The sequence below is a fragment of the Gouania willdenowi genome, chromosome 10 (genome assembly GCF_900634775.1).
Source record: "Gouania willdenowi chromosome 10, fGouWil2.1, whole genome shotgun sequence".
Classification (NCBI taxonomy): domain Eukaryota; kingdom Metazoa; phylum Chordata; class Actinopteri; order Blenniiformes; family Gobiesocidae; genus Gouania; species Gouania willdenowi.
This window is the reverse complement of record NC_041053.1, coordinates 1,051,842-1,064,217: the sequence shown is the minus strand read 5'-3', so window position 1 is coordinate 1,064,217 and position 12,376 is coordinate 1,051,842. Positions and strand designations below refer to the sequence as shown.

Here is a 12,376-nt window from a genome sequence, read left to right as displayed (position 1 = left end):
ATTTTTTTGCTGTTTTATTTATGCATTTATAGTGTTTTATTTAGAACAATTTATTTTGTATTTTTCATTTCATTGCCTTATTGTTAAAAATCTTCAAAAATAAACAGATTGATGTTCATTATTTGTTTTTGTTTTTTTTGTTATTTTGTGTTTTTTCATTGATTAAAAAAAAAGTAAAATATCGATAAAGTACTGGATTGATAAGAGTAGTAGTATACCCATCTCTAATGTTGAAAAGGTAAAGCCACAGATTTGTTTGCTTTATTGTTGTAATCTATGCTTTAAAATTAACATTTTGTATTTATTTAAAGTTTAAATAAATCTGAAATTGTTTATTATGAACCAGATTGATTTATTGCTTGTGTTCATTGAAAAATACATGACGAGGCCCTTGAAAAAATAATCGCATTTTAAATCTAAATTGCAATATTGAGGAAAAAAATTGCAATTAGATTATTTTCCAAAATCATTCAGCCCTAATATGGACATGCGCACTAACGAAAAATTTATAAATTTTTGATTATTTTTTTTCAAAGTGAACGGACACGTGTTTTATTTGTTCATTGGATTATGTTAGGATTAGGGTTAGAATCTCAGTACGGAGGTAAACTCAGACCGTGACACTGGTTAAATAAATCATGCTTTTATTTTGATAACATTGTTTCCTGTTTGGCGTTTGAGGTAGCTTGATGGTGATGGAAACATACGGAGAAGTAGGAGAAATTGTGTGTATAGAAATAAACACTGTGGGTTGTGGTGGGAAGGCTTTACTGAGCTGTTAGTGACACAGACTGAATAGAAACACGTCTGTGTTGTAATAAAATAAAACTGACCAGTTGGTCTGTTCTCTGGTAAATTCATATTTTGTCACATTTTAATGCAGATTTTCTTTTAGCCATCATCCAAACAATGGAAAGGTTTGGTCCTCCCACAGTCCACATATTATTTAATAAACAGTTATCTAATTATTAATAATAATAAGTGAAAGGTAAGTCAGAAATAAAAATCAAAGTGGAAAAGAAAAACCGTTTCTGTGCTGGCAATGTTTCATTTTAAATTCAGAGAGAGATGCTGCTGGCTGTGTAGGGGTGACCTCACTCTGACCCTGTGGGAAAGCTAAGCCCCTCCCAGCTGGGTGACCTCACTCTGACCCTGTGGGAAAGCTAAGCCCCTCCCAGCTGGGTGACCTCACTCTGACCCTGTGGGAAAGCTAAGCCCCTCCCAGCTGGGTGACCTCACTCTGACCCTGTGGGAAAGCTAAGCCCCTCCCAGCTGCACCTGCAGCTCATTAAAACCTCCTCAGCCAATCAGGTGACCTGTTCCTTTTTGGAGTTTTGCTTACTACTAAGTATCTGTAAATAATTAAATATTATAAAATGGTTTGTGTTACCAAATCTTCAAACATAGACAAGACCGAAACAGGCAAAAGCAAAATGTTTGTATTCCCAACATAAATCATTACGTTCAAGTTACTTTTTTCAGAAACAAAATGTTCAAAATATATATATATATATATATATATATATATATATATATATATATATATATAGTGTGTGTGATGTTTTCTTTGCAACAGCAATAACCTGCCAGGTTATAGCTTAATATTAGCAATTAGGTTGAAAAAAAAAGAAATGGGTTGAAAAATGTGAAAAGTTGAAAAAATCATTAGCATTCACCTAACAATAGCAATAACCTAGCAATAGCTTAATATTAGCAATTTGGTTGAAAAAAAAAAGTTAAAATTGGTTGAAAAAGTTTAAATAGGTTAAAAAAAAGTTTTTAAAAAGTTGAAAAATGTTAAAAAGTTGAAAAAAAGAAGTTGTAATGGGTTGCAGGTAGTAACTGAACATGTTAAAGGTTGGTTTAAATCAGTTACAAAATGGCTGAAAGGGTTAATGCTACGTTCACACCAAACGCGGTTTCTGCGGCACAAGCGAACAGATTACATGCAAAGTCAATGGTTTAGACGCGCTGGGAGGCGAATTATTCGCCGGTGGGGCGGCGCGAACTGTTTCGCGCGTTGAACGCGAATGCTGCGGCAAGCGCGCTCCCGATTTTCGCGTTATTCGCCGTTCGCTTGAGTTGAAAATATTGAACTCCAGCGGCAGTTTCGCGTGACGCGCAGGCGCGAACGCCAATCAGAGTCCTCGTTGGCAATGACGTCATGCCGTCAACGCGGAAACCAGTCCACTCACCTATTCAAACATGGATGACAAGCTAATCATAGCCGTGTGTGACAACTCTGAGCTGTACAACACAGCCAGTTATTGGTACCGGGACCGGACCAAGAAGGACCTGGCGTGGAGGAGGATCGGCGAAGCGGTGGGACTAGCAGGTAAATCTTCTTTCTCTGTAGTTTTCATCTTTGAAAGTCGGCAATGAGCTAGGATTTGCAGCTATTGGCCGCTGTGTCATTTTACCGCCTTTTTCACTTGTGGTTCATTGAATTGAATTAGAATTATATAGTCTTCATAAACAAGTACAGAACAAACAACACTCAGTAGTTCAATTCTTCAGCCGAAAGGGTATAGGTTGAAGCAAAGCTTATTTCACCATCACAACATAACTAAACCAGGTTATCTACATAATATCACACACAAAAAATATTTAACTTATATTACTATTTTTACAATACACACTCAATATAAATTCTGCACAATTTTTATATATACAGTCTGTACATGTATACCGTAACATGGATACTGTAATATTGTAATTTGTATAAGGGTTACACATACACACATACATGTACATAATATTGATACACTATTTCATATTTATAAAACAAACGTCATCAATTAAATTTAGAGTGGCAATATATAAATTAATAAAAACATTTTATTTTATTTAGTAAGGATTGATATATGTTATACCGTTGTATACATATTATTGTTTATTTTTCTGCTGTTTATGACAGCGGATCTCTGCCGTTAAAGGTGGAAGGGCCTGAGAGACACATACTTAAAGGAAAAAAGAAAGTGTCTGGAGAAAAGGAGTGGGTCAGCTGCAGGGCCATCAAAAAGGTGGAAATACTCTGTGGTCATGTCCTTCCTCGACCCCTTCATTTCACCGAGAGACACCAGCAGCAACATGGTGCAGGGGGTTGAGGAAGACAGGGCTGCAGAATATGGTCATCCATCAGAGACTGGAGGTTTGTTTATCAGTGCAGACATATATACATATAGAAAAATGTATCTGCTTCATAATCAGACCTTTATGCACAATAGGGCACTCTTTGCATGGTAGAAATCACATTGTAAATAGTTTAGTTTAAAGTTTTATAAAGTTAATGTAAATAATTTGTTTAAAATTGAGGTATTATAAAGTACATGTGAATAGTTTGTTTAAAATCGAGGTATTATAAAGTTAATATAATAGTTTGTTTAAAATCGAGGTATTATAAAGTTAATATAATAGTTTGTTTAAAATCGAGGTATTATAAAGTTATTATAATAGTTTGTTTAAAATCGAGGTATTATAAAGTTAATATAATAGTTTGTTTAAAATCGAGGTATTATAAAGCTCATGTAAATAGTGTTCTTTAAGGATTGTTGAGTAAAAACACATTTTCAAGTTTACAGTCGCTTTCTTTGTATTTTTTACCAATGCATCTAAACATCTATATGTGTACTCCACATCAAGGTTATATATAATGTTCATATAAGAATTTAGAGTTTCCTTATGTCTCTGTGAGACCTTTAATGCCTTAACTAAATTTCTGAGGTGAGGTTTCATGGATTGTTTATGTCTGGTTAAAAATGAAGATGACAAATGTCTCTCCCCCAATTATCCATATTTATTATACACATGTTAATGCAGTCGGAAGTATGCTCTATAGACGTATGTGGTTGGCTCTTAAAAGAGCCGTTTTGTGTGCGCTGGTGCACTATGACAGCCTGCTGTCTTGCCACGGAACAGCTCCTTCTGCAGAGAAGTATGAAGTGAAGACCTCTCGCACCCTGATGGCCTCCCGTCCAGAGTAGTTGGCGGCAACTCTCCCCAGTCCTGGCAGTGGCTCCACCTCAGCAGTCGGATTGTTCACCCTGACTGTGGTAGATGTGTGTCGCAGGAAGTTGTGCAGAACACAGGTTTCCTTCACACATTTCTCTGCAACATCTACCCTGACCTCCATGGCACGCCTGTACATTCTCCACTGAGAGGAGTGGATGCCAAAGGCGTCTTCCACCACCATACGAGCCCGGGACAGACGGTAATTGAAAATTTTCTGCTCTCTTGGGATGTTGCGCCCAGGAAATGGCCTCATGAGGTTTTTCCTGAGTGGAAAAGCCTCATCGGCAACAAACGCGTGTGGCTGTGGCCCACGATGGTCTGCTCCTGGCAGTGTCTGGTCTGCAGGCAAGGGGAGGGTGCCGGCCCGAAGAGCCTGACCAAACGTGGAGTTAGCGAGGATCCCTCCATCACTTGTTCTCCCATAGCCCCCCCTGCTCTGTTACAGGTGTTGTGAAGCTGATGATAGCAGTTCCTGATCTGTGGTTCACGGCTCAACTAGTCTGAGACACTCTGATGTTCTATCTCTCTATCCTGTTCTGTTGGTCCTTCTGTCCACTAACCTCAACTAGTCCACGCAGATGGCTGCCACCTCTGAACCTGGTTCTAACGGAGATTTCTTCCTGTTAAAAGGGAGTTGTTTCTTCCCACTGTCACTAAATACTTGTTCAAGTGGATCTTGTTGGGTTTTTACTTTCTTATTATGAATTTTATATTTTGATAAGCGCATTAAGATGACTTTGTTGTAAATTGCGCTATACAAATAAAGTTGAATTGAATTGAAATTACTCCACCAGCTTCTTCCCGGCCGCTCCTTTCACTCTTCCCTCTGTCTTTCTTTTCTCATTATCCTCTTCAAAAGCTCCATACATGAGGCACCCACTATTTAGTCCTCTGTCTTAACACTAGAAGTCCCACAGAGGTGTCAAATGAACTTTTTACCTATAAAACCCAGAGAGGTGTCATTTGACCCAAAGAGAACACAAAAATTATTTATTTTTAATGACAGTGTGGTGTGAGAAATGTGCAAAAGAACAACTGTGATTTGTTTTCAATGGTTTTTATTTGTGTAAAAAAAAAAAAAACAAAATAAATAAAAATAACGATAATAACAAAGCAACTGTGCACATATTTAGAAGAATCTCCTTCATCCTCTTATTGAGACTCGTGACATACTTGGCACTGCCACGGTATCTCTCTCCTACATTTGCCACATGTGTATTTGTGGCAATGAACACATCGCACAGTTGCGCGATTGCTCTTGCAGCAATGGTTGATCTGACACTTAGCCCTTTTCCCAGGGCCAGGTGTAGGCGGTTGTTGTTGGCGCAGTTGCTCTTTGAGTGCCTTCTTTTCACTCACATGAGAGTTAGCCAACTCTCTTGCTAGCTGAACCAGGAAGTCCACCCGTCTCTCCTGCACCCCGGTGCATGCTTGATAAAGCAGATGTGCATTGAGTGCCGCCATGTCGATCATGTTGTAGAACACGGCGACTGGCCATCGCCGTGTTCCTGTGCGCACACTGTACTCCCGCACCATCTGGTCCATCACATCCACTCCGCACTTTGTGGTGTTGTATTGGGTGATGGTGTTTGGCTTCCTTTTGATGGTTTCCTCAGTCTCAACCACGCTGTGCATGCTGCTGAGAATGTAGACGGTCTTTTTTCGTTTGGGCGCATACACCGTCAGCGTGGCACCAGTGGTGGAAAACACCTAAAAAAGAAGAAATTGTTGTTATTATAGCGGTTTTAAACACAATGACACACTCAGAGGTGTTGATGGAATAAAAAAGACCAACAACATACCTGAGTGGTGAATTCCTTGCGGTCCATCTTTCTAGTTGACTGAGGAATTTCCCGGCGAATCTTGTTGACTGTCCCGAGGATGGTGGTTTTCCGGCTGAGCAGTCGTCGTGCAAGTGTCAGTGATGTAAAGAAATTGTCCGTGGTGACCGTCCTGCCTTTGTCCATAAATGGTTCCATCAGCTTCATCACCACACTCTCAGAAAGTCTCTCCTCACTGGGACGACTGGGGTCCTTTCCAAGATATGGGAGGACATTGCAGATGTACTTTGTTTTCAAATCACAAGCCACCCAAAACTTTATGCCAAATTTGTCGGGTTTTGTTGCAATGTACTGCAGGAAACAGCAGCGAGTCTTCGATGGGAAAAGCTGTTCATCAATTGTGATGTGTCGACCAGGGTTGTAGCATGTGATGCAGTTGGTAACAAACGATCCCCACACATCCGAAATTGCAGCAAACTTATCTGTCTGCACTCGCTCACTGCGCGTAAACATGTCATCAAATCGTAGGTGACGCATGATGTCTTGGAAACGGTTTCGTGACATAATTCCAGTGATAAGTGGGTTTCCCAGGCATGCTGACCAGCTGTCACGCAGAGATGGAACCTTGGTCACCCCCCTCAAAATAATAACAGAAATAAATGCCATTAGTTCATGGAGGATCATGAACCAGTCCGTCTGCTCCATTTGCCGTGCATGCTGAATAGTCCATTCTTGAATGGGACAGAGCATGCCAACAGTAATGAAACAGAGGAAGCTCTGAAGGCGACTCCTGATTCTTCTTCTGGCCTTTGCTGTTGGCTCTCCATCTGCAGCGTACGGTTCCATTGGAGTGAAACGGAGAATTGTACCCACATGTTCTTCATGCCACACTGTGCCCTCTTTCGCCGTCTCTGTGGGCTCACTCTCCAACCGAGCTCTCTTTTCCAGATGAGGAGCAGTCTCGTCATCTGCAATGTGAACAAATTCAAATTATTCTTTTCTTCGGTTTTAAATAAAAATAAAGTCAGGAAATGAAAATAGGATGTTTGGGAAATCTAACCTGAAGACAGCTCAGAGTCCGAATCCGAATTTGGCTGAAGGTTTATGTCCTCCCCATCTGAGTCACAAGGGTTTGCATTGTTCAGGATCAATTCCAACGCTTCTTGAGTGGTAAATCTTCTCTGCATTTTGAGTAGAATAAGTGTGGAGTGTCAGCAGGTGGAAGCAGCCAGCTATTTATTCCCCACAGCACAAAAGGCTGCATGACAACATGGTATTCCAGGGGTGTCCAATTCCGGTCCTCGAGGGCCACTAATCAGCACACCTTATTCAAATGATCATCCAGCTCTGCAGAAGCCTGATAATCATTTGAATCAGGTGTGTTGGAAGAGGTGACTCTGTTTCTTTCAATGTTTGTAGTCTGTGTTTGTTCTCCCCCAGCATCAAGCAGAACGAGTTAATAAACGGGGCATTGTGACTTTAGCTTCCAGGGCACTTCCCCCTAACATTCCAGACTTCCATTGTTAGAGTCAGGCTCTCCCCCCTGCTGATTTCTCAGGTGATTCATTTACAAATGAATAGATGCAAATTGTAGCCATCAGAGTCGTCAGTTTGGTCCTAGAGTTCATTTGACCCTGCTCTGGGACTTCTGGGGGGATATAGAAATCCCTGGGACTTCTAGTGTTAAGGTTCACCCCCAGGGACCAGGCCCCCCAGGCTGGCCTCAGTGGTAGCAAAGAGAACCCCTGGCGCCCTGGATGGGACTAGGCCGCCGGGCTGAGCTAGGCTTGGTGTTAAGGTTCACCCCCAGGGACCAGGCCCCCAGGCTGGCCTCAGTGGTAGCAAAGAGCACCCCTGGCGCCCTGGATGGGACTAGGCCGCCGGGCTGAGCTAGGCTTGGGGTTAAGGTTCACCCCCAGGGACCAGGCACCCCAGGCCCCCCAGGCCGAAAAGAGCACCCCTGGCGCCCTGGATGGGACGAGGCCACTGGGCTGAGCTAGGCTTGGTGTTAAGGTTCACCCCCAGGGACCAGGCCCCCCAGGCCGAAAAGAGCATTTACAAATGAATAGATGCAAATTGTAGCCATCAGAGTCGTCAGTTTGGTCCTAGAGTTCATTTGACCCTGCTCTGGGACTTCTGGGGGGATATAGAAATCCCTGGGACTTCTAGTGTTAAGGCTCAAACATACTCAGGCGGACTCCGCGCTCAACGGACTCTCATCTGACCTCAAATACTCGAGCAGACTTGGAGCGGAATGTCACATAGTGGTTGCCTGTGAAATTTCTTTAAAATCCTACATTTCCCAGACGCTTTCCCCACAATCCTTTGCGCACTGTTTACCTTTTTAGTCATGGCGTCCTATACTGACGATGAGGAAGAGGAGCTGCTTTGGAGCATATTTGGCCAAATTTGCTCAATCTTTTCTCTGTCCGGGAGCGTGAAACAATTAACTGTGGCTGAGCTGAACACTCCGGAACTGTGAATCACCCGCAGAGCACACACTGTGTTGCAGAGAAGGGTGATGTGTTGACGGAAATCCGTCGTAGGGGCGGAAAACTTTAAACCCTGTGCTATAAGCAACAGCAGGTTTTGCAATGCCACAGTCAGGAAATATGTCTTTGCTCCGCTCATGCTGATGGAGGCTTCACGTAGTTCCAGTGTCTTGTAGTTGCTTCACAGCAGTCGTTGAGTATGACATGGGACTCCAGTTTAATTCAACAAGCTGCAACGTTTATTTGACCAATCACTCAAAAATGTCATACAGCTTATAATTATTCTGTTCAGGTCACACACACTCCCTCACTCTGCACACTGGTCGAGCGACCAGCGCATTCATTCGCAGTTAAAGGGCCACGCACCCACACACTCACACTGAAAATAAATGTTATGTTCAGGTCCTGCATGGAAATTCTTCAACTCTTCCAATTAAAAATACTGTACGCTGGAAAGTTTACACAAAGGACCAGTATGTTTTAATATTCAAAATCAGTTTTATTGTCAAGTAGAGTTTTTAGACAATTTTGACAAGTTTGGTGTCAATAGGCTCAATAATCCATATTATTTCAAATTCTGTTCTCTCTTTCAAGTTCTCTCTTTCAAGTTCTCCGAGGCACCGAAAAAAATCTTTCTTTTTCATTACTCTAAACCTAGGTTAGTGCTATCTGGGGTGATTGGACGGGGGTCTTGGGTTCCGTTGGGGGGGCTTGCCATCAATGCTGCCTCAGGGTCAGTTGCTTCTGGAGTGATTGGCCAGGGTTCTTGGGTACCGGTGGAGGGGCTTGCCACCAGTGTTGCCTCAAGATCAGTTGCTTCTGGGGTGATTGGACGAGGTTCTTGGGTGCCGGTGGGGGGGTTTGCCACCAATGCTACCTCAGGATCAGTTGCTTCTGGAGTGATTGGCCAGGGTTCTTGGGTACCGGTGGAGGGGCTTGCCACCGGTGTTGCCTCAAGATTAGTTGCTTCTGGGGTGATTGGACGAGGTTCTTGGGTGCCGGTGGGGGGGTTTGCCACCAATGATTCCTCAGGATCAGTTGCTTCAGGAGTGATTGGCCAGGATTCGTGGGTGCCGGTGAGGGGGCTTGCCACCGGTGCTGCCTTGGGATCAGTTGCTTCTGGGCCTAGGGTCTTGCGTCTGCTGGCTTTGGACCTGGCCACTGGAGGGTGCTCGCTGGTTTTTCCCTGGGCGTGGATCTTGGCCCTTCTGCTGGGGCCTTGGATGGAGGGCTCCCTGGGCCCTCTTCGGGGGTTGGGTGTTGGGGCAAGGATAGGTTTGGAAGGTTGGCTGCAAGCAGGGGTTTTCGTAGCGGGTGTTCGGGGCGGCAGCGGGGTGTGTTGGGTCTTGGTCCTTCTGCTGGAGTCTCGAATGGGGGGCTCCCTCGGCCCTCCCTGGGGGTTCGATGTTGGGGCATGAATAGGTTTGAGAGGGCGGGTGCTAACAGGGTTCTTCGTAGCGGGTGTTCGGGGCGGCAGCGGGGTGTGTTGGGTTTTGGCTCTTCTGATGGTCCCTCCCCGGGGGTTGGGTGTTGGGTCATGAAAAGGTTTGGGAAGTTGGGTGTAAGCAGGGGTTCTAGTGGCGGGTGTTCGGGGAGGCAGCGGGGTGTGTTGGGTCTTGGCCGTTCTGAGGCGGTTGGCTGAAGCCTCTTGGATGCAGCTTTTTATGGAATTGATCAGTTTCCTCTGAGCTGAACAAGGCTCAGCATCCATCTCCTGTATTTTACTTAACCCACCACTCATCACAAACTCTTGGCAAGCTTCACTGTCATGATGCATAACCTTGCTGAACTGGCCAAGCACATGATTTAAGATGTTGCTGGGAGCATTGCTGAGGAGAGGCTCTAAACTGGGCAGGTGAGTGCACTTCAGCAGGATGTTCTTCAGAGCCTTCTTACTTTTGAGCCGCAGGTCCTCCAAACTGCTTGCTCCCGTGTAAAACTGCAGTAATTTAGGCAGTAGGCCTGCAGTGGCTACAGCGTTGGCGTGCTCTGGTGTGTGATGTCCGATCTGACCAATGGACCATACGGTGGCCTCCTTTATGTGATCCTCATCCTCCTCGGACAGACAGATGGCCAGCTGTTGCAACCCCTTGGAGAGGATGACGGCCATAGCGAGATTTTCACTATGAGAAGCGACGTATCCCAGCATCATGATCCCGGGAAGTCTCATGCTTCCACGGCTTTTATCCAGGTAGTCCACCACCTCCACTAAACCATCACAGTTCACAATCACCTGAGATAACTGTGCACTGTGTTTGACCACCTCCCACATCAAGGTGATGACATCTTTCTTTACATATTCATCCGGGTCCTGGAGGCAGATCATGACATCTGGGAAAATGTACGCCGCGATCACCATCTCAGCCAGTTCTACTGAGTGTTTACTGATCTGAATGAGAGTGAACAGCACCTGCCTTTTCAGTTTGACATCAGGGCTGCGGATCATCTGTTTCAGGAGTGCGATGGTGCCAGTGTTGACCTCCTCCCGATCCAGGTCATTTGTGTGCAGGGACAACAGCAGAGAGGCTGCACCTGCATCCACCACAGCCTGAGAAAGCATTGTATTTTGTTGTGCGATGTAGGCCAGGGCCCAGGCGGCAGCCTCTTTTACCTCAGGGTCAACAGCTCCCAAACAGGAGACCAAAATATCCAACCCACCACTGTCAACCACAGCCTGGGAGAGCTCAGGGGAGTGTTTGGCCACAGCATGCAGCACAAACACTGTAGCCTTCTTATAATGATGAGGCTGTGAAGGAATAGACCAGATCACCTGATGCAGGATGTCTTTCTTCACCACAATCCTAGCCAGCTCTTCACTGTGTTCTACCAGACGGCCCAGAGCCAAAACTGCATTGTGCTGGATGCTGGGATCCTCATCCAACATGAAAAGACGCAACTGGGAAATCATTTTTTCCTTTTGGTGGACCTTCATGTTGTCAGAGTTGATTGACAAATCAGCAACCATCTGCTTAAATTCCATCCTTAATGTCTGGGACTGATCATAGGCTTCAATCATCTGTTGCTGAATCATGGTGGGTTTGTCAGAAGATGACTCCATATCAAGTGTTTGGTTGAAGAGAGTGCTCTCCATTTTGTCTCAAAATTTGTTCCTGTAATTCCTTGTTGAAGTAATGAACTTTTTCTTCTTTCGTTGTTATTGGTGTGATGATGAGTGGCTACTCGAAAGGATCCTGTGACATTAAAGGAACCTATGAAAAAGGAGCTTTCTTTGATTTTGCGAGAACCTGTGACATCATCAACAGCAAAGAAACATGCTGATTCCTGATTGGCTGCTGAATAAGATACGTTAGTTCGCACGAGGATGATGCTGGCTGCCCCTTGGTCTCTGCCCATCTGCTGGGGTCTCGGGTGGGGGGGTTCCCTGGACCCAAACCCAGGGCGTTGGGCGTGGGCGGGTGTGTGCTCACGGGGGCCCTCAGGATGAGGTGGCGGCTGTGTGCGTTTGTGCTCCCTGGAGTGCTCAGGTGTGGGAGATGCCGCTTTTTCAGAATCAGAATTCCTTTATTAATCCCAGATGGAAATTACTTATGTTACAGCCACAGAAAAAAAATCACAAATAAAAGAATAAAACATTTAACAAAGATAAAAGAAAGAATAAATTTTAAATAATTGTATAATTAAGTAAAACACTGTTAAAAACTAGGGATCAGATACACACACATTACAATAGTAGAAAATAAAGTAGGATAGATACTACTACTACTACTACTACTACTACTACTACTACTAATAATACTACTACTACTACTACTACTACTAATAATAATAATAATAATAATAATAATAATAATAATAATAATAATAATAACAATATTCAAATGATATACAAATATGATACAGATATTTACAACAATCAAGCTGTGAGGTTACAGTGATGAATTATACAGTTTGATCTCCACAGGCAGGAATAATTTCCTGTGGCGTTGTGTGGAGCACCGTGGTTGGATCAGCCTGGTGCTGAAGGTTCTAAAGGTCCTAAAGGTGCTGATGGTGCTTCTGTGACTGACCAGCACATCATGGAGTGGGTGGGACTTATTGACCAAGATGACCTTCATCCTTGGACAGGCTCCT

The 12,376-nt window shown here is 44.0% G+C and overlaps 1 pseudogene; it reads right to left on the bottom strand.

Annotated features, from left to right (window-relative positions):
• Positions 1 to 8,829: 8,829 nt before the first annotated feature.
• On the bottom strand, positions 8,830 to 11,474 carry LOC114470852 (sperm-associated antigen 6 pseudogene; annotated as a pseudogene).
• Positions 11,475 to 12,376: the final 902 nt, after the last annotated feature.